The sequence below is a fragment of the Macaca fascicularis genome, chromosome 1 (genome assembly GCF_037993035.2).
Source record: "Macaca fascicularis isolate 582-1 chromosome 1, T2T-MFA8v1.1".
NCBI classification, from domain to species: Eukaryota; Metazoa; Chordata; class Mammalia; order Primates; family Cercopithecidae; genus Macaca; species Macaca fascicularis.
Window position 1 is genome coordinate 227,141,228 of NC_088375.1, and position 23,364 is coordinate 227,164,591.

The following is a 23,364-nucleotide window of genomic DNA, read 5'->3' on the forward strand; positions in this document are numbered from 1 at the left end:
GCATCTTCAGCAGCCCAAAGTTCTCAGATAAAGGACCAGAAAACATCTTTTTGTCAGAGATCAAAAAGAGGTTCAGGTTCCTGCCCCCCAGTTTCTTTGTCAAATTCCCCAATGGAAACCCTGACATGAGATCTGGTAGAGAACCCTCTAGAGTGAGCAAAATAAATAAATACAATTTAAATTAAACTAGTAGAAGAAAGTAATCATGGCAAGAAAGGAAGGTATGTTAGACCAAATTATTAAAAAAAAAAAAAAAAGGTAGCATCTCTTTTACCAAAACACTGAGTTTTTACCAAAAAAAATTTTTTTTTAAATTTTATTTCCTGACCCAGGCTCTAGCTTTTATAATTTATTTCAGGAATAGCATTATTCAGTGCCTGAGAATGTTACACCCTTTTTTGTTTTGAGACAGTCTCACGTTGTTGCCCAGACTGGAGTGCAGTGGTGTGATCTAGGCTTACCCGCAACTTCCACTTCCCAGGCTCAAGCCATCCTCCCACCTCAGCCTCCCGAGTAGATGGAACCACAGTGTGCACCACCATGCCCAGCTAATTTTTGTTTTAGTTTTTTTGTTTGTTTGTTTTTAGAGATGGAGTTTCACCATGTTGTCCAGGCTGGTCTCAAACTCCTGGGCTCAAGGAATCAAAGTGCCGGGAGTACAGGCATGAACCACCATACCCAGCCACATTTCATTTTTTTTTTCTTTTTTGAGACAGAGTCTCGTGGTGCCACCCAGGCTGGAGTACAGTGGCGCAATCTCGGCTCACTGCAAGCCTCAGCCTCCCAAGTAGCTGGGACTACAGACGCCTGCCACCACACCTGGCTAATTTTAGTATTTTTAGTAGAGACAGAGTTTCACTATGTTGGCCAGACTGGTCTTGAACTCCTGACCTCGGGATCTGCCCGACTTGGCCTCCCAAACTGCTGGGATTACAGGCGTGAGCCTCTGCGCCCAGCCCCACATTTCTTTTAACACGTGTCTCATCAGAGACAAACATAAATAGGTACCTCAACTTCTACATCAGAGAAACAACAGGAATTACTGTTGGAGCTAGGATTGAAACTCAAAGAGAAAACATGTTGTGATTCTGTACCACTTTACTAAGATTAGAACACATCTCTCCACATTCCTACATTTACACACACGTGTGTGTGCACACACAAGCATACACATTAGAGTTGGGTCACCTATCCGTGTACATAAGAGGAGTTAAATCGATGTGAAAATCAATCTGCCCATACTCGCTTCATATATATATAAAATATACATATTATATGTCATAACATGACATATATAAAATATATGATCCATAATAATATATATGTTAAATATATATATATAGAGAGAGGAGACTTTTTTTGAGATGGAAGCTCACTCTGTTGCTTAGGCTGGAGTGCAGTGGCATGATCTCGGCTCCCTGCAACCTCCACCTCCTGGGTTCAAGCAATTATCCTGGCTCAGCCACCCGAGTAGCTGGGACTACAGGCACGTGCCACTATGCCCAGCTACATTCTTTTGTATTTTTAGTAGAGATGGGGTTTCACCATGTTGGCCAGGCTGGTCATGAACTCCTGACCTCAAGTAATCTGCCCGCCTCAGCCTCCCAAACTGCTGGGATTACAGGCATGAGACCCGGCGCCTGGCCACACTTCACAAATTTTAAGGAACACCGTGCTAGCTATTCAATAGCAAACAGGGGAGGTCTCTCCCTGCTTGAGCACAGGCAGACCTTGGTAAGTGAAGAAGGCAGCATAATGTGATAAGGAGGGATGGGGTGGGGATAGAGTTTAGACAAGTCAGGAAAGGTGACACTTCGAGTTTGATCAGTATGATGAGAAGGAGCCAAACATGTCCAGAACTGGGGCCTGGTAATAGCACATGCAAAGGCCCTGAGGCAGGGCATTCAGGGAGCAGAAGACTGTGTGGCTGGAGCACAGAGGTAGGGAGAGCAGGAGACGATAGAGCTGGAGGTGTGCAGGAGCCAGACAGTGAACGGCTATGCAGAGCCCTGGCTCTGCCATATAATAGCTGTGTAGCTTTGAACTTAGAACAAAACCTTTGATGCCTCAGTTTCCTCACCCCTTAAATGGGGACAGTAGTTATACCTACCTCAGAGAGCTGTTAATCTATGTAAGTGCTCAGAACATGATAAATCCTAGGTTAGCATGCTTGCCATCACCATCATCTTTAGACAAATGAAGTCAATGTCTGTAGAAGCTGACTGAACAGCTGTGACCACATATTTCTCCTCCAACTGTTGAGAACATAACTATTTTCAAAATACAGTCATCTGAATTATGCAAAGGGATAATCTGGAAAAGAAATATTTTATCACCACTCCTTACCATCCTGACTAAAAATTCCAAGACTAGTGAGCAAAGCGTATGACATTTGAGAGAAAACAACAGGCAGAGCTAGCACTCACAGAATGCTTCCTGCATGCCAGGCACCACTGTGTCACTGTGCAGCTATTAACTCATTTACTCTTCACAACCATCACATGAGGTAAGTATTGCTATTATCCTCATTTTCCAGATGAGAAAACTGAGGCACATGGATATAACCCATCTGTTTGGCCCCAGGGCTGAGAGTATAACCAGATATGCCAAGAAGAAAGAAGGGTGATGGGAAGAGAAGATGCACAGGCATGAGGCAGTCTTACCAGAAGAAGACAATATTCTCACTCTCCAGAAAGCTTAGCTCTACTCAAAAGACAGTCAATACCCAGTCAGCAGTTCAGTCCTCACTTCAGATCAAACTGATTTTACTTTACTAAAACACAAAAGCAAGAGGAAGACTGCTTTTCAAGAATCTTGATATTATTTTCTGGCTGGGCACGGTGGCTCACGCCTGTAATCCCAGCACTTTCAGAGGCTGAGACAGATCACCTGAGGTCAGGAGTTCAAGACCAGCCTGGCCAACATGGTGAAGCCCAGTCTTTACTAAAAATACAAAAAAAGTTAACCAAGTGTGGTGTTACATGCCTGTAGTCCCAGCTACTCAGGAGGCTGATGCAGGAAAATCGCTTGAACTCAGGAGGTGGAGGTTACAGTGAGCCGAGATGGCACCACTGCACCTTAGCCTGGATGATAGAGTGAGACTCTGTCTCAAAAAAAGAAAAAAAAAAAAAAAAAAAAAAAGATTCCTCATATTATTTTCTAATAAACTACTTCCAGGAACAACAATGCAAGAAAGACACTTCCTCTTTTAAAGTGAAAAATAACGTCTTCCTTCCAATTGCACAACTATGGATGGACAGACACAGGCAAACTTGGAGGATCCCGCCGCTAAGCGTCTCACTCAGTGGCAACTCCCCGCAGGGAAGTAACTGAATACACGCTGTGTGGGGTAACCTGCACACAGCCGTTCTCATCCTGTGACCACCGTCAGAAAACACAAGATGACTACTGAGGTGGTGCTGGTGTCCTTACTCCAGATGCCATGCCTCTCCGTTAGAAACCTGAAATCTTGCAGATCACAGGTCTCTTCCATCTGAAGCCTAAGAAGTTGACTCTTCAGTTACGAGTCCAGTTCGAAGCAGCATGGCAGTTGCCCTATGCGGAATATTATAAACTCCCCTGCTTGTTCCTAATGCTGCTAAGCCAGACAACCATTTGTCTCAGAACCTACTCGGGGATCCTCATGCATCCCATCAAAATGGCTTGACTGAATTTTAAACCTCCACAGCCACAGATCTGTGATTTCTTCTGCGAGTCTACAAATCTTGCATCTGGTGAACGAGTTTTCAGTATCCATTTGACTTGTTCCAGAGCACTCTGGAACCACTCTGCAACTGAGTGGCCAAGATCAATATCCCATGGCAGACAAAGGGGCAGAAAAGCACCAAAAGCGCACTCTGAGCTGTGGTCAGCCTGGAGCGAGCCTGCCTGCTGCCCGTGGAGGTGGCTTTGTGCTGCAGTGCGCTGCAGTGCGGTCCCCGCATCAGCTGTCCCCTGCCCATCCCCCTGTCAAGCACGGACACTGCAGACACAGACCTTCCCTGACATCACTGAGTCAGGCCCTGCCCACGGCATCTCCTGCTCCAACAGTCACAATGACACCGTGTGTGCCACAGAAGTGGCCAGCTTTTGTTCCCCAGCTGCACTCCCTGTTGCTATGCCGTGAGTGCATGATATTAAGCTGCTCTGAGAAGCACTTCATGAAAATACTCAGAAGCAATTATGTGCCTCTTAACAAAATCATATCATGCATAACGGCATCTCTGAGTCTCTCAATTCCAAAGGAGAAGGGAGTGATAATTAAAATAAAAAACCAATCTCAAATGCAAATGACTGAGCTGGCATTCCAGGGAGTGAGGTCTGCTGCACTCTGCTGCCCAAGTTCAGACAGACTTTCTCCTCACATGTCCTTTCCTCTGCACAGGGCCAGGCCCCAGCTCTTGGGGTTGTAAGGCTTAGATGGATAAAATGATGGTCTTTACATCTCCATACTAGCAAGCCAAAAGCAACACCTTTATGCTTGTTTTGGCTTTATAGCTTTATCAGGATAATTAAAACACTGTGAAATATTTGGCAAATTGAGAGCTGTGCATTGCTTTAACTGTATACTGTGTGTGATAATGGGATACAGGCAATACAATTACTGAGAAGCAAAGAAGAATTTCTGATCATTAGAGTAAAAAAGTACATTTGAAGGATTCACTTATTCATGCACAAATATTCACTGGAGCACCTACTATGTACCAGGCAGTAGGGAGGACCTAGAACAGCAGTGAAAATATCCTTGTCCTCTTTTGTTGACCAACAAATAATTTACGCAGCTCGAACAAACCTGGAGTTTTAAATTAATAAAAGGCGGAGAAGGGGGAGTAGGCATAATGCATAGATTTAGGGGGCTGATGAGTTTGGTCCTAGTTCTCACCCATGATGCTTCAAAGACAACAGGGTCAGCTTTGAGGGCTTCCAAGTGGATGTCCTTAGGACAGCCCGAGTGGAGCAGCTGAACCCCTCCATTGCGAGAAAATTCTGCACAGAAGGAAAGTTACAAGTGCAAGTTTCCATGGGCACATGAGGCTCAGAGGTGGCTCAAGGCCAGAGGAGGCTCCAGAGGTCCCAGCAAAGAAAGCCAGCTGCTCTAGCTCCACCTCCTGCCTGGTAGTTCTGAGATTTTTAGTTCTTATCCTGAAATATTAGGCTATATCCGTCACACCAGAAGAACAAGTTCCTGCTTCATCACAGAACAGACACTATTATTTGCTGCGGCGAGTGAACTCTGGACAAGGGTACGGAAAACAGGTGCACAGAGGTCTGTTTCTAGTAACACAGGTTGGCCTCCTGTTGAAGACATGAGGATGACGGACGCATAACCCAGAGACAGACACGACCATCCTAAGCATTTTACCCAAGAAAATAAACATTTACATAATATTGCTACACATACATGCTTTGGTAAAAAACAGTATAAGGAGCCACCTACTTAGACCCTTCTAGGTATCAATACAAACTTCACAAAGGTTAGTTGCAATGATACCCTACCCTTAAGTGGGAAAAATGATAGAACTTCTGTGGTCACACAGAAGGCCATAAATAAATATATATAGTTTACATCCTGCAGGGTGTATAAGTGAATGTTAGACCCAGAACTCACTGAGCTGTCAGGCACGTCCTCCCCAGTGAAACTACAAACTTTTTTTTTTTTTTTTTTTTTTTGAGTCGGAGTCTAGCTCTGTCGCCCAGGCTGGAGTGCAGTGGCCAGATCTCAGCTCACTGCAAGCTCCGCCTCCCGGGTTTACGCCATTCTCCTGGCTCAGCCTCCCGAGTAGCTGGGACTACAGGCGCCTGCCACCTCGCCCGGCTAGTTTTTTGTATTTTTTAGTAGAGACGGGGTTTCACCGTGTTAACCAGGATGGTCTCGATCTGCTGACCTTGTGATCCGCCCGTCTCGGCCTCCCAAAGTGCTAGGATTACAGGCTTGAGCCACCGCGCCCGGCCGAAACTACAAACTTTCTGAGGGCATGGAAGAGCAGGGCAGAATAGGAAAAGGCAAAAGCAAAAAAAATCCTTTGACAGACAAGGAAGTATCAAATGACACAAAATAAAGTGTCAACTGGGCTGAGGTTCCCCAGCTCTTAACCCCCTGGGTAAGTCCCATAACTCCTGGATCTAAAGACTCAGGCAAAGTGAGGTCTGAATGTCTTACTTCTGGTGCAGAACCTCTGGGTGTGAGTCTCAGCTTCCCTTCCAGTGGCAGAGTCTCCACGCATGACCCACCCGCCTGTTCCTTGCTAGAGGCCATATGCTGTGAGTGTGTGTGTGTGACCCACCCGCCTGTTCCTGGCTAGAGGCCATGTGCTGTGAGTGTGTGTGTGTGATCCACCCGCCTGTTCCTGGCTAGAGGCCATGTGCTGTGAGTGTGTGTGTGTGACCCACCCGCCTGTTCCTGGCTGGAGGCCGTGTGCTGTGAGTGTGTGTGTGTGATCCACCCGCCTGTTCCTTGCTAGAGGCCGTGTGCTGTGAGTGTGTGTGTGTGACCCACCCGCCTGTTCCTGGCTGGAGGCCGTGTGCTGTGAGTGTGTGTGTGTGACCCACCCGCCTGTTCCTTGCTAGAGGCCGTGTGCTGTGAGTGTGTGTGTGTGATCCACCCGCCTGTTCCTTGCTAGAGGCCGTGTGCTGTGAGTGTGTGTGTGTGACCCACCCGCCTGTTCCTGGCTGGAGGCCGTGTGCTGTGAGTGTGTGTGTGTGACCCACCCGCCTGCTCCTGGCTGGAGGCCGTGTGCTGTGAGTGTGTGTGTGTGACCCACCCGCCTGCTCCTGGCTGGAGGCCGTGTGCTGTGAGTGTGTGTGTGTGACCCACCCGCCTGCTCCTGGCTGGAGGCCGTGTGCTGTGAGTGTGTGTGTGTGATCCACCCGCCTGCTCCTGGCTGGAGGCCGTGTGCTGCCCTAGATGGGGGTTTCTGCTCATCCCAGGGACCATTCCTCCAGACCAGTGGTTCTCAAACTTTAGGAGGGCTTCTTAAGACAGACCGCTGAGCCCTATTCCCAGAGTTTTGGTCCAGTGGGTCCGAGTGAGACCCAGAAGTTGCATTGCCAACAAGGTCCCCGGTAGTGCTGATGCTTCTGGTCTAGGGCCACATTTCAAGAACCGCTGCCCTAAGACCCTGGACTGTTTCCACAGTGAAAGAATGACTCCTCTCTCCTCCACCCAAGTGCCTGTTAAAGAATGACCCCAGAACCACCTGCTCAAACAGCAGCGGAGATTCCTACCCAGCATGGGTACGTGAGGCATCACCTCATCTGAACCACGCCAGAGCCGTCCACAGTAGCTCTGTCGACAATTACTGGGTGCACATTACTTCTCAAGCACCCCACCAACTCAGATCAGGCAAAACTTGAAAACGATTTAAAACCCAGCCACCTGTGCTACTGTCTGCAACGGATCAAGTACTCCTCTACCATTCCCATTGCATCGGACCTCTTTATTACTTTGTCCTTGACTCAGCTGACAACATGGGCTGTCTTTCCAGGTGTCTGTCTCTGCCTCTCGTGCTTCTCTAAAGCAGTCTATTTTCCTGAATGGTTCCAGGGAATGAGGAAGGATACATTCACCTTCATGCAGTAGTTTCTTCCCGCTGCCTTCCAGACATGCACGCGCACGTAAATCCCCGGACAAAAAGTCAATCATTCTGATGGCTTTCGTAGCAGCCGTCTGGCTCGTGATTCATTCAAAGCTTCTCTTCGTGAACCTCTTCTCCCTGCCTCCTTTTTTTGTGGAAGCAGCAGTTTTAGCCTGGGCAGCTCTGAGACAGTGCAAAGAACACTGGAGTAGAAATAAGAGCTCCAGGTTTAATCCTGTCACTGTGTGACTTTGGAAAAATAATTCCCACTTTGCACCACAATTTTCTCATCTGTAAAATGGGGATGTTTATATGTATCTTCTTGTTTGTGAGGATGAAATAAATAAATGCAATCTTTTTAAGGGATATGGCTCTCTTACGCCTGAGCTATTATTAGACTGGGCCTTCTGCCCAGCCCTATCTATGGGAACACTGTTAAAAAATTAAACATTTTTTTAAGTAATTTTAGATTTACAGGTAAGTTGCAAAGATCATAGAGTTTCCATATGCCCCTCACTCAGTTTCCTCTAACATGGTATCTTATTGTAACCACGGGACATTTGTCAAAACTAAGAAACTAGTATTGGTATATTAGAGCTATTAACTAAATTAAAGGCTTGAATCAGATTATAGCACTTTTTCCATGAACATCCTTTTTCTGTTCTAGGATCTAACCCAGGATCCCGCATTGTGTTTAGTTTTGAAGTCTCCTTAGTATCCTTGGCTCTGTGACAGTTTCTCCATATTCCTTTACTTTTCAAGATTTTAACAGTTTTAGACCGGGCGCGGTGGCTCACACCTACAATACCAGCAATTTGGGAGGCCGAGGCGGGTGGATCACCTGAAGTCAGGAGTTTGAGACTAGCCTGGCCAACATGGTGAAACCTGTCTACTAAAAACACAAAAATTAGCTGGGCGTGGTGTTGGGCACCTGTAATCCCAGCTACTTGGGAGGCTGAGGCAGGAGAGTTGCTTGAACCCAGGAAGCAGAGGTTGCAGTGAGCCAAGATTACACCACTGAACTCCAGCCTGCCAGCCTGGGTGACAGAGTGAAACTCCATCTCAAAAAAAAAAAAAAAAAAAAAAAAAAAGGTTTGGACAGTTTTGAAGAATACTGGTCACGTATTTTGTAGACATCCCTCAACTTAGGTTTGCCTGGTGTTTTCTAATCCTTAGACTGGGTTCTGGGTTTTTAGGAAGAGCATCAGAGGTGAGGCGCCCTGCTCATCACATACAATCAGAGGGTATAATGATATCCTGGTGAGGTCAGCCTCCATCACTTGGTTAAGGCAATGTTTGCTACATTTCTCTACTGTGAAGTTACAATTTTTCTCTTTCCATTCTTTGGAACTAAGTCACTAAGTCCAGTCCCAACAACAAGCAGGTAACTAAGTTCCACCTTGCAGATAGGGGAGTATCTACATGCATTATTTGGAGTTCTCCTGTAAGTAAGATTTGTCCTTATTTAATGTATTTAGTAAATCACTTATATATATCAGTATGGACTCCTGAACATTTATTCTAAACTTTGGGTCACAACCTGATACTGTTATTTATTTTGTTGCTCCGAGTGTTCCAGCTTTGGCCATCAGGAGCTCTTTCTGGCTGACCCTTGTGCCCCTCTGACGTGCCCTCATCCTTTTTTCTTCCTTTTAGCACTTCCTTCCTTTCTGGCATTACAAGATGCTCCAGATTCATCTTTCATTTCCCCGGTGCCAGCCCTAGAACTGTCCATTTCTCTAAGGAGTGGAGCTTTGGTTCTTTTTATTGGAGAATGGTATTTAGAAACCAAGATCTGAGTGCTGAGTGTTCATTGCTATTGAGGTATCACTGCTTCTAGGCCTTCTCAATGAGCAGAGCTAAGAAATATATGTATGTATAATAATCCATGTATGTACACTTATCTATAGTTATTTCTGTATCTACCTGTATACACAATAATGTAAACATGAGTTCCTACTGATCTCTCTGTGTCTAATACAGCACTGCAGTGTTTATTAGAGCCTTCTGAGGGCATTTATTTTTTAGAGCTGGGGTCTTCCTATGTTGCCCAGACTGGTCCTGAACTCCTGACCTCAAGCTATCCTCCTGCCTGCCTCAGCCTTCCAAAGTGCTGCAATTACAGGCATGAGCCACCATGTCCAGCTGGCATTTTAAAAATAGATTAAACGATGATGAAAGTAACTGTGTGTTACCTAGCTATAATAAACCGATAGATGAAATGCTGAAAAGAAACCTTATTGATATATTAAACTAAAAAAAAAAGAGACCTTCCGGTTTAATTCCTGTATCCCAAAAGTATAAGCAGAGGGTATAGTATAATAGTATATTCATTTACATTATACTTCAATTGTTAGTTTCCAACAATATTAGAAAGCATAAGTATAAATAGAAAGAGACTCATAATCCCAGAATAGCTTTGAGTATTATGACGATCGAGAAGAAGATGAAAAAACTCTTGCAACCAATAACTGGCCCAACGGTCAAGGAATGGTTAGTTGGGGCTTCGGATTCCCTTTTGCTGGGTCTGCCCCTTCCTACCCCTCCATCAGGGCTGTTCCACAAAGTGTCACACAGCACAGTCAGGGGACATCTTTTCCTCTGTCTCTGACAGGGATTCCTAGCCTTCAAAGGGACTCACTTTAAAATGTCCCAAATTAATATTCACTTAAATGTTTAAAATTTCTTTGCAATGTTTTAAAGACAGAGACAATTTCATGAAATCAGACACCCACAGTGTGTTCTAAGTTTAGAAGGGCTGGGATTTGCTGCTGTAAAAGTGGAGAATCCCGAGTGTCTGGGCGTCTGCTGTGAGTGAGAAAGTGTCTATGCCAGGAAACCAGCTCCTGGCCAGATTTCCCAGGCCCTCAGGCCCCAGCAGCACCTGCTGCTTCCTCTAGATTTTACACAACTCACTTTCAATCTTCAAACCTAATTAATTTTCCTGGTTGTACTAAGCAATACACCGTGGGATGGTTCCTGATATTTTATCAGATAATTTAGTTTAAAAAATTAAGTCCCTCCTCTGGCCAGGCGTGGTGGCTCACACTTGTAATCCCAACACTTTGGGAGGCTGAGGTGGGTGGATCACCTGAGCTCGGGAGTTTAAGACCAGCCTGGCCAACATAGTGAAATGCCATCTCCACTAAAAATGCAAAAAATTAGCTGGGTTGGGGTGTGCGTCTGTAATCACAGCTACTCGGGAGGCTGAGGCAGAAGAATCGCTTGAACCTGGGAGGTGGAGGCTGCAGTGAGCTGAGTTCTCACCACTGCACTTCTGCCTGGGCAATGGAGTGAGACTCTGTCTCAAAAAAATAAATAAATAAAAATAAAATAAAGTAAAATCAATCCCTCCTCCTGAACATACAAAATAAAATGTAAATTCTTTGTTGTGATACAGAATGGACTGTTCTTTAACAACTGTCCCAGACTACGTTTTTAGGGTTCTCTCACAACTCAATGTTCTCCAAAACTCCTGGTTCACGACCAGGAATTTCACCTACCTCTGGGCCTCTGTCAAGGTCAACCTTCCCCCTCATCTACCTGGTGAACTTCTTAACTCTTCCAAATGTGGCTCAGACATCACTCCAGTATTATTAATAATAATAATAGCAGCTACCGGACATCTACAGTAAGCCAGACATTCGACATGGATTATGTCAAATCCTCAAAATGACTCTGAAAGAAAGATTTTCCCCTTCATTTTCAGATGAGGAAGCTGATGCTAAGAAAATCTGTTACTTACCCAAGAGCATACCACTCTCAGGGCAGAGATCTGAACACAGACTGGACTCCAGACCAACATTCTTTCTGCTATGCCTGGTAAACCTTCCACATTTTGCCCTGGGTCCTAACAGTACTGAGCAAATGAAAGGATAGCTCTTTTCCTACCTGTCATTCCTGCTAGAGGCTAGAATGTGAGCTTTTTGAAAGCAGGGACCTTGTCTTGAATCCCTAGCACCATCCAGAGAGTGAGTGCGTGTGGAAAGGATTATTTTCTAATTTAAACTCCTGGAAGCCTATTTATTGATGAGGTCATCCAAACTCTGGGGCAAGAACCCTGAGCAGCCTCCGCTCCCCACAGTGCAGTCCAGGTGGCTCATACACCAATGAGCAGTTTTATCACCTGTCCAGGGGCAAGAGAGGATGGTCAAAGTGATCCAAGCCCAGCAGAGCTGACTTGGAAAGCAAGTGTGTCTGCCCGGCTGGCTGCGGTCTGCTTTCAACTCAGGGAAGGAAACCAGGTAGTTACGGTGAAGACTCTAGAAGCAAGGCTGGGAATGAGCTGACTTCTTCACAGGCACACACTGGAACTTCCCAGCAGTGTCACTTTTCTATAGCCACAGAGTTTCGCATGAAAAATACCAATCCTGTAATCCCAGCACTTTGGGAGGCTGGGACGGGCGGATCACTTGAGGTCAGGAGTTCGAGACCACCCTGGCCAATGCGGTGAACCCCGTCTCTACTAAAAATACAAAAATTAGCCGGGCATGGTGGTAGGTGCCTGTAGTCCCAGTCACTCAGGAGGCTGAGGCAGGAGGATTGCTTGAACCCGGGAGAGGGAGGTTGCAATGAGCCGAGATCGCACCACTGCACTCCAGTCTGGGCGACAGAGTGAGACTCTGCCTCAAAAACAAAACAAAACAAAACAAAAAACAAAACCAAACAAAAAAAACACCCAACCCCTAACTTTGAGATGTTCCCCCTTTTCAGGAGAAAAATGGACTATTTGGAATACAAATGACTGGCAACCCCCCTCAATGAAAGGAGTGACTTTCGTTAGTTACCAAAATGTTTAACAAGTCAGCCAGGTTCAACTGTTGTATAACATGAGGTTTCAATTGGGTTAAACAAAAGAAACACTTTCTAGAACAGCCCCAGAAAGTGTCCATGAATATAAATGCCTGCACATCAGCTAATGAATAATATCAGCAAACACGAGAACTCGTTATTACAAAAGTATCTGTGTGTTACCTAGCTATAATAAACCGATAGATGAAATGCTGAAAAGCATCTGAACTGAGCCACTCGGGTCCTGTTGCCAGAGGAGAAGAAAAAGTTTTGCCTTGGCAGGTAAGTGAATGAAGAAGCAATCATCAAATACCATCTGCTATTTTAAAACACGTTATTTGTAGCTCAAGTGCACATGTGCTCCCCCGCTGCCATCCATCTCTCATTCCACTTACAGCCCTTGGCTGCCCTGGCAGGGAGGGCTGAGGAGGCAAAGGAGGCATGCCTGCAACTATTTCGGTAGAGTGCTGTGAGCGCTGCTTAGGAAGTCTCCTAAATTTTTTAGGAAGCTCAGAAGGACAGGGAAAATGAAGTCACTTAATTCCCTCCCAGAATAAATGGGGCCACAAGAGTATATTAAGCTGCTCCTCCCTGGCAAGCCGTTTAAGATGTCCAAGTGCAGAGGGAAGGGTAAGGGCCGGGTGGAGATAAGGCACAAGCTGTACCACTCTGATTTTCCAAAGCAATGGCTAAATTTAGCCGTAGAAAAAACTGCCATACTCCCCTTTTTAAAAACTCTCTGACTCTGTATACCGAAACACTAGAAATGGCAATGAGCAATGCTGCTTAGGCTTTCTTCATTTGCGGTAATTCTGGATCCATATTTCTTCTTCCTGGTCTTTGTTTTACATTATCCCCATATTCAGTCTTGGACTCGTTAAGAAACATCATTCAGGATGCTGCCAAAACCACGGACCAACAGCGATTAGACAAAATGTTACAAGGGCAGCAAAGCAAATTGACGATCACTTCTCATTTGAAATATGTCAAGACTAGAGCTAAGGGTGTCTCAGGGTGAAAATCTCAAACCTATTCTCCACGGAACATTCAGGCAGCCACATCACAACACAGTCTCGAGCACCGACGGCACCGCCGCCACACAGGAGCCAACTCTGCTGTGAGTGAAGTAACAAACCCAACTAAGACAAAGGTAGGAAGGTAGGAAAACTGCAGCTAATCAGCATGAAGTACAAAAGAGCTTTGGAACTCCGATACAGATTCTGCACCTACCTTTAACGAGTCTACAACAGAGGAGAACATCTTAAAGCCGGCTAACTTTGCAGAAAGCAACAAGTTTGGAGCACACTGCCTCAATAGTTTCAGTGCAGTGAAAATCAGAAATATCATAAACAAAAATTGAGACATTCTAAAGTAAGACTAGTGAAAGGAATACAGAAGAATGGAGAAAGCATATTACTCCTAAGACTAATGAGGTCTTTAAAAAACAAAAAAAGTGCTGGCCAGGCTCACGCCTGTAATCCCCTCACTTTGGGAGGCCGAGGCAGGCGGATCACCTGAAGACAGGAGTTCAAGATCAGCCTGAGAAACACAGGGAAATCCGTCTCTACTAAAAATACAAAAATTAGCCGGGCATGGTAGCATGTGCCTGTATTCTCAGCTACCCGGGAGGCTGAGGCAGGAGAATCGCCTGAACCTGGGGGGCAGAAGCTGCAGTGAGCTGAGATGGCACCACTGCACTCCAGCCTGGGTGACGGAGCAAGATCCTGTCTCAAAAAAAAAAAAAAAAAAAAGTGCTGTAATGAGACCTGGAGATGAACAATGAAGGATCTAACCTGGACATGAAGGCGTGATTTCAACGGTTTATATAAAGAAAAATGGAAAATGAAAATCCTAACACTTGAGAAGGGAAATTGCAAAGACAGAAACGACAAAGTGCACAGGAACTGTCAGGAGGCATGGATGCAATAACTAAGCACCCGCGGATTGTTCGGCAGCGCCCAGCATGATCAAACCACCACCTGAAATCCTTGGGGAAGAGCTACGGAGACTCCGGCCAGAACACACTCATTCCACAAATGTTTACGGAATGCCCACTGCTGGCTAGGACTGTGCCAAGGCTCTAGGGAACTAAGGGTGAACAAGACAACTCAAGTTGTGAGCCACCAGGACTACAAAAACCTAGCACGATATGAGCCTTTGTCTCCTATACGTGAACGTACAGAAACTGTGTTGGCTCAGTGAGGCCAGTGACTACGTTCATCCCAGTTCACTGCTACATTCCTGAGGCCTAGCAGAGTTCCTGGTGCACAGTAGGCCCTCTGTAAGTATTTACTGACTAAATGATTTAATCTCAACTGTCTGAAATATACAATGTGAACTTCAAGAAGGACAAGGCACAGAATAATATGTAGAACAAATATTTGTTTCCATGAGTCATTTCTATGATGGGCTTTTTTTTTCAGCTAAGCTATTAAAAGCAGCTCCTTCAGGGCCACCTTTTAGCTAATACGAATATATCAGTTTTTATTTTTATTTTTAGACAGGGTATCACTTTGTTGCTCAGGCTGGAGTGCACTGGTGCAAACATGGCTCACCACAGCCTCTATCTCCTGGGCTCAAGAAATCCTCCTGCCTTAGCCTCCTAAGTAGCTGGGACCACAGCCATGCACCACCATGCCTGGCTAATTTTTTGTATTTTTGGTAGAGGGAGGGTTTCACTATGTTGCCCATAGTGAGCTCCTGGGCTCAAGTGATCCTCTTGCCTCAGCCTCCCAAAGTGCTGACATTACAGGTGTGAGCCACTATGCCTGGCCTCAAATTTTTTTTTACATGGACATAAATGGTACGTATTTAATGCATACAATCTGATGTTTTGAAGTACATGCACGTTGTGGAAAGATTAAATCTAGTTAATTAACAAATGCACTACATAGTAATGTACTATGTAGAAATGTACTATGGAGTACATTTGTTCATTAAACAATGACATAGCTATCATTTTTGTGGTGAGGGCATTTAACGTCTACCCTCTTTGGAATGTTCAAGAATATATCATGATGAACTCGAGTCACCAGGCTGTACAATAATCTCTCGAGCTGATTCCTCCTGTCTAACCATAAATACACATTCTCTGATCAATATCTCCCCAACATCCCCATTCCCAGCCTCTGGTAATGACTATTCTATTGTCCACCGCCATGAGATCAACTTTTTTAGACTCCGCCTCAGAGTGAGATCATGTGGCATTTGTCTTTCTGTGCCTGGCTTATTTCACTTCACAGAATGCTGTCCATATTGAGTTCTGATATTGGCAATGGCAGGATTTCATTCTGTTTTACGGCTGAATAGTACTCCACTGTAGACACAGACCACATTTTCCTTACACATCCATCCGCGGATGGACACTCAGGGTGCTGCCGTATCCTGGCCATTGTGAACAGTGTTGCAATAAACATGGGAGTGCACATCTCTCTCCGGCATCCTAATTTCATTTCCTTTGGCTACGTACCCAGTGGTGGGATTGCTGGATCCTCACTAGTTGTGTCAAACGCATTCTCCATACGTTAGTTGGGACTGCTATTGGCAAGGCTTGGCCCTCAGAACTAATTGTAGGGGGACCATCTGCACAGATGGTCCTAACTGTCTTGCTAACTTGTGAGCGTTAAAGCCCAAGATGTTTCAAAAATATGTATTTTTCTAAACACTGGATTCTACATAGAGAAACTTCTGCTCCAGAACTCACAAGTTGATCAATTATAATATTTTTCATAGTGCTATAAAATCTGGAAAACATACAGGTAAACAAGTCCTTCCCAACTTAGTAGAAAGAAATGTATATATTTTAAAATAAATACCTGTATTCTGGATAAAATATCTGTCCAATATTTTATCTTTATTATTAGGGGCTAATAAAATAGGTCCTAACAGATAAAAGGATTTAAGAATATTAGCTGGGCACAGTGTCTCATGTCTGAAATTCCAGCACTTTGAGGCTGAGGCAGCAGGATCACTTGAACTCAGGAGTTGGAGACCAGCCTGGGCAGCATAGTAAGACCCTGTCTCAACAAAACATAAAAAAATTAGCTGGGCATGGTGGCATGTGCCTGTAGACCCAGCTCCTCTGGAGGTCGAGATGGGGGGATCACATGAGCCCAGAAGGTGGAGGTTACAGCAAGCTTCCATCATGCTGCTGCACTCCAGCCCAGGCAACAGAGTGAGACCTTGTCTCAAAAACAAAATAAAACAAAGCAAAACAATTTTATAATTCATCATAGACCCTTCTGATAAATAGATGTATTTTTAAAAAGTCAATATACCACGTAAATATTTTATTCAGAAATAAACTATTTCCCCAAGGGAAGCACAGGGTTTTAGAAAATATTTAGTCATTAAGCTTCTTTTGAATAGTGTCACGATGTCTGTGAGGATTCTTTCACGTCTCGGCTCCATATGCCACATCAGAATACATCAAGGACTGCTCTCCCATGCCGGCATGGCACTCAGTTCCTCTGAGTATCCCTTGGCACCCTACCCCGAGACCAGAATCATCCTTTAATTTTTGCAAATTTCAAATCAGTGAGGCCTGAACAAATACATGAATTACTGAGGCCAGCATTAAAGCATCCCTTGGATTAGGGAGAAAAGCAAAACACTTAAGGGTGCTTTCTGTGAAAGGGGGATGTGGCTGGCACAGTGGCTACACCTGTAATCCCAGCACTTTGGGAGGCTGAGGCGGGAGGATCACTTGAGCCCAGGAGTTCAAGGCTGCAGTGAGCCATGATTGTGCCACTGCATTCCAGTCTGGCCCAGAGAGAGAGGCCGTGCCTCAAAATAAATAAATAAATTTTTAAAAAAGTGTGTGGCTGTGGGATGCAGCTTGACTGCATCCAGTTTCAGGGGCTATGCAATCTGCAGATCCTTATAGAAACTCCCCAAGTGGTTAAGGGAGCAGTTAAATAATGGAACAAAATGTTAATAGCCAACTCCGGTGGCACTGTGCACCGTTTCTGAGAATCCTCTCTCTTGAATCCCTAATACCTCCAGACGCTCCTTAGTCTGTTTTCTGATCTTCCCTGCTTTTCCTGATTTTCCTTCCCTGTCCCAGCCCATTCCCCCTGAGCCTCTTTATTTCCCTCCCTGCTCTCACTTAACTGGTAACAATCCTGTGTGAGGTGGCTAACAAAAATACTTGTGATTAACAGCAGATTAGGCAAAGTCAGGACTCATGATTTTAGAGACAAGAATAAAAGCAAGCTCCGGTAATACTGTTTCACAGAAAACACAGACTAAAGTCTCTAAAATAGTGAAATGTGAGTCCCAAGTTGGGCTGAATGTAGCAAACAAAGCAAAAAGGGGGGCAGTGAGTTTCAAGATCACACTACGTCAGTTGCTTTGGATAGCATGACTTTCCTTGGTACTAAGATCTGAAATAAATTTCTCCCACAGGTCCTAATAAGAAGGATGCTGAGGGCCGAACGTGGTGGCTCACGCCTGTAATCCCAGCACTTTGGGAGGCCAAGGCGGGCAGATCAACTGAGGTCAGGAGTTTGAGACCAGCCTGACCAACATGGCGAAACTCCATCTCTGCTAAAAATACAAAAATTAGCCAGGTGTGGTGACACGCACCTGGAGTCCCAGCTACTCGGGAGGCTGAGGCAAGAGAATCACCTGAACCCAGGAGGCAGAGGCTTGCAGTGAGCTGAGATGGTGCCCAATGCCAGAGCCTGGGCGACAAGGCAAGACTGCCTTCAAAAAAAAAAAAAAGGATGTTGTAATTTCACAGATTTCAACATCCTTGTGACAAAGGGACTACTAGGTTTCAAGTGACTGTTTATTACTGTTTGGTATTAAAGAACACCAAAGCACCATTTCATCAAAGCAATTCATCAAAAGTTCAATGTAGGTCCAACTTCACAGCTCTCTGATGAATTGGTTTAAGGGTAGACCATCCAGAGGAATACATGCTGATTTCTAAATCTGACCATAGATGAGTTGGATGTTTTAAATTTCTTTAAGGAAAAGCTTTCCATAGTTCGTTGGTTTTAAGTTGCACATGACTAAATCACACTCAACATTCTCTTCTGCAGGTCAGTGGGCCTTCACTTTTAAAGAAGTCTCCTTACTGCAATGAAACAACATGTTACTTTCTCCTGTTTTCAGAAATAAATGTATCTGGAGTTTGACTAAAAGTCAGTGTTCTGCATGGATAATATCTTTCACAATTCTTGGTGGAAAGAGAGCAGCTGCCAATTTTAAAATCTGTTCAACCATAAACACAATAATCAAGAAACCACTCAGCCCCTGTTCATAACTTGGCCTCTTCAGTGTCAACCCAAGTGACTGCAGTGCTCACCGGGCAATATCCCCTATGCTGATATGAAATATACAGATGAGAGAAATTTAAGAGAAACTGAACTTCCCTTGCTAGAAAAGAGCCCTTAACAACAATTCTTATGCTTTTTTGTTCAGGGGCTCTTTGACAATTATAAAGACTGTGAGTCCTCTCCTAGAAACACACGTACATATGACATCTTGCATTCAATTTCTGAGGGCTCATAGAACCATGTCACAGCCTCAGAACTATTTTGTGAGGATGGTCTATCTACTGAAGCATTTCCCAGGTTGCATTCTGTGGAACATTTCCCATCAGCTATTGATCAGCAAACACAAAATGTTTTATCAAAGATGTTTTGGAAATACTAAGTGAAACACAAACACATTTACACTTCATTAAGGGAAGACTTTTCTGAACCCGAATATGCTAACACATGCTATAAACTGATAATCATCAATAGTAGATGTGTTTCCTAAACTTATGTGAACCTTTTTGTGGGGTGGGGGGCAGTTCTTATAAGCATTTCCTGAAAGTAAAGTTCCCACGGAAGAGTTTGGGAAGGAAACTAGCCCTAAGGATACCTTTTTGATATAGACAGTCTCCGAGTTAGGAAAGTCTCGGTCCACACTCTTCCTCTTCCTCTTTTTCTCATCAGGCTCAGGTGCTACTCCAGCCTAGCGCAGACTCCAATAAAACTATGTGGATGTATGGTGCATGCCACCCAGAGATCAGTGTGGGAAATGGTTTGACCCAACGTCTCCCCACTACCATTACCTCTCTCCCATCTCGGGAGACTCCCTCACTCACTGTGTGTGGTCAGTTAATTCCACTTCAGATAACGTTTGACAGACAGAATCACTTCTTTAACCCACCCTCTCCTGATACGGTTTGGCTGTGTTTCCACCCAAATCTCATCTTGAATGGTAGCTTCCATAATTCCCATGTGTCGTGGGCAGGACCCAGTCGGAGGTAACTGAATCATAAGGATGGATTTTTCCCATGCTGTTCTTGTGATAGTGAATAAGATTCATGAGATCCAATGGTTTTATAAAGGGGAGTTCTCCTGCACACATCCTCTCGCCTGCTGCCATGTAAGACGTGCCTTTGCTCCTCCTTCACTTTCTGCCATGATTGTGAGACCACCCCAGCCATGTGGAACTGAGGCCATTAAATCCTGTTTTCTCTATGAATTACCCAGTCTCAGGTATTTCTCCATAGCGGCATGAAAATGGACTATCCTTGTTTTAATTATCTGAGGCACTTCAGAAAGATTTCTTTCAGTCTCTTTCTTTGTTCCATTTGGGATAAAAAGTAAGATTGAGCTGGGTGTGGTGGCTCAGGCCTGTAATCCTAGCACTTGGGGAGGTGAGGCAGGTGGACTGCTTGAGCTCAGGAGTTCAAGACCGGCCTGGGCATCATATGAAACCCTGTCTCTACAAAAAGTCCAAAAACTAGCAGGGCACAGTGATGCACACCTGTAGCAGGGGGGCTGAGGTGGGAGGATCACTTGAGCCTGGGCAGTGGGAGTTGTAGTGAGCTGAGATCGTGCCACTGCACTTCAGCCTGGGTGTCAGAGTCAGACCCTATCTCAAAAAAAATAAAATAATAATAATTACAATGAATAATGTTGGAGTTAGGTTATCAATAAATTTATTACTTACTTTATCCAACTTTATTGAGTTCTACCCTGTGAATTAAGAATCTTCACCAAAACTGTTTCCATTTACCAAAGTTATTTTATATATTTCCTTATTTAAGCAGCATCACTTAATATGTAAATGTGAGGTTCACTCTTTCACTTGTTTTGCAACACATACTTGTATGTTATTTATTGACAGACTGTATAGATTATGTAGTTCTATGTTTTATAGTACGTATATATGCGTGCACACACATTATTTTAATTATTTTTCTCCTGCAAATGCAGAGTATCTATAGTGGGTCCCACAAGGTTTTTGTTCTCAGGCTAGCCTGGGAACCTACCTGCCATTTATTGCACTGTTTTCCTGGGAAATGTTATTCAACTGATTTAAAAGCTTTCAGAATCATCAGTTTTCGGCTAAGTACTTCCTATCTTTTACATTAGATAAAACATCTTACACACACACACACACACACGCACGCCAGGGGCATTGGTTCTGGCTAGAGTGACATCGTTTCTTTCACTAGAAAAGAGGATATTTAAATACATTCTTTGGTGATTAATCCAAACCACATTGTATAATACTAAGGAATTGAACTATACTTTCTGGAAATGGTCCTAGGAAATTGTTAGTCAATATCCATTTAAAGATTCACTAAAAGGTGATGGGTTCTGGTTCCTCTTTCTCATTTTAAATGGGACCATGAGAATAAAAGCAAGGAAGAAAGCCCTACAGTGAGTTTCTGTGGCTTCAGGATGGTGTTTTCTTTAGGACTATGATGATCAAGTGTGAAGACCAAAACCTACGGGTTCCTTCACAGTCGGCCCCCCTAGCATCCCTTCCTTCTTCCCTGATCAGGGCACCTTGCTTCTTCCTGGGGGAGTGCAATGGACTGCATGTTTATGTCTTCCTAAAATTCCTGTGTTAAAATCCCAACTCCCAATGTGATGGTATTAGGAAGTGGGGCCTCTGGAAGGTGATTAGGTCTTGAGAGTACAGCCCTCATGAATGGGATTAAATATGGGTGCCCTTATAAAAGGGAGCCCAGAGAGCAACATGCCTTCTTTCCACCTTGTAAAGATACAGCAAGAAGCTGGCAGTCTACAACCCAGAAGTGACCCTCACACCATGCTGGCACTTGGACTTTCGGCCTCCAGAACTATGAGAAATAAATTTCTGTTGTTTACAGGACACCTGTCCATGGTACTTTGTTAGAGCAGCCTGAACTAAGGAAGTGCACCTGGTTTAGGTGGCACAGAGCCCAATTCTTGGCTGCAGGGGTGTATGAGCCAGGCCTTACAAATGAGAGGACCATGTCCCCTTATTCAAGAGATTAGACACGTGACTCAAGATGGGCCAATAAGGATGACACATTTCCTGGAACTACAGGGAAAGAAGAGCTGTCTTCCTGGAGACATCTGGTAATCTGGCAGACAATAAGCCTGGAGCTCAGAGTGGGCCATCTTGCTGCCATACTGAGGACCCTTCCCTGCTTGAGAATAAAATTAACATAGAGGAGGAGAGTGGGGTGGGGGCAGTGGGGGAGGCCTAATGACATCATTGAGCATCTAGAGCCAGTTCTATCTGAAGACAACGCTAATTCTGGACTTCATAAGAGTCAATAAATTCCTTTTTTTTTTTTTTTTTTGAGACAGGGTCTTGCTGTCACCCAGGCTGGAGGGCAGTGGTGTAATTGTGGCTCACTGCAGCCTCAAACTCCTGGGCTCAAGCAATCCTCCTGCTTCAGCCTCCCGAGTAGCTGGGACTATAGGCGTGTGCCACTGTGTCCAGCTATTTGTTTTAAATTTTTTTTAAAGATGAGGTCTTGCCATGTTGCTTAGGCTAGCCTCAGACTCCTGGCCTCAAGAGATCCTCCTGCCTTGACCTCCCAAAGTGCTGGGACTACAGGTGTGAGTCACCACACTTGGCCAAGTTCCCTTTTTGATATAAGCCAGTCTGAGGTGGAGCTCTGTCACGTGCAGCTGGAAGAGCTGGAAGAGGCTAAAGTCGATCTATTGGCCGGGTGCGGGGGCTCACACCTGTAATCCCAGCACTTTGGGAAGCTGAGGCAGATGGCTAACTTGAGGCCAGGAGTTCCAGACCAGCCTGGCCAACAAGGCAAAACCCATCTATACCAAAAAATACAAAAATTAGCTGGGTGTCGTGGTGCATGCCTGTAATCCCAGCTACCTGGGAGGCTGAGGCACCAGAATAGCTTAAATCTGGGAGGCAGAGGTTACAGTGAGCCAAGATGGTGCCAGTGCACTCCAGTCTGGGTGACACAGTAAGACACTGTCTGAAAAACTAAAATTAAAAAAAAAAAAGTAGGCCGGGCACAGTGGCTCACTCCTGTAATCCCAGCACTTTGGGAGGCCAAGGCGGGTGGATCGTGAGGTCAGGAGATCGAGACCATCCTGGCTAACACGGTGAAACCACGTCTCTACTAATAATACAAAAAAATTAGCCGGGCATGGTGGCAGGTGCCTGTAGTCCCAGCTACTCAGGAGGCTGAGGCAGGAGAATGGCGTGAACCTGGGCGGAGCTTGCAGTGAGCCGAGATTGCGCCACCGCACTGCAGCCTGGGCGATAGAGTGAGACTCTGTCTCAAAAAAAACAAAAAAACAAAAAAAGTAAATAAAAAGTCAATCTATTAACTGAAATGTAGATCCTTTTGCTAAGTAATTAGAAGAGTTCTGCTTCCACTTATAAATAAAAAATTGCTATTCAATATCATTAAATATACCTTAGTATACAAATGTTATTACAATTTCTCTACAAAACATGTGATAAATGACAGCAACAATAAACTGTCTTGCTTATTCGAAACACTGATTCAATGTTGACTGCCCAAACATTCAGTAAGACAAGGAAAGGTATACTGAGCTCTGGCCTGGCTGGAGACTATCTGTTGAATTCATACATATGGAGATATCTTAACTCTTTCGGGCCTTAGGTGACTGCTAAATGCGGCGTCACAACAGACACATACCACAGAAGAGAATCACAGCAGAACAGCTGAATTGAAAGAGAATTAGGAAATATCCAGTCTGGTGGCTTTCAA

At 44.7% G+C, this 23,364-nt stretch overlaps 1 protein-coding gene across 39 annotated transcripts in view; it reads right to left on the reverse strand.

Annotated features, from left to right (window-relative positions):
• The window catches only part of CAMTA1 (calmodulin binding transcription activator 1), a 978,479-nt gene that overhangs the window by 37,546 nt on the left and 917,569 nt on the right, over positions 1 to 23,364 (reverse strand). The gene's annotated exons all lie outside the window — the stretch shown is intronic.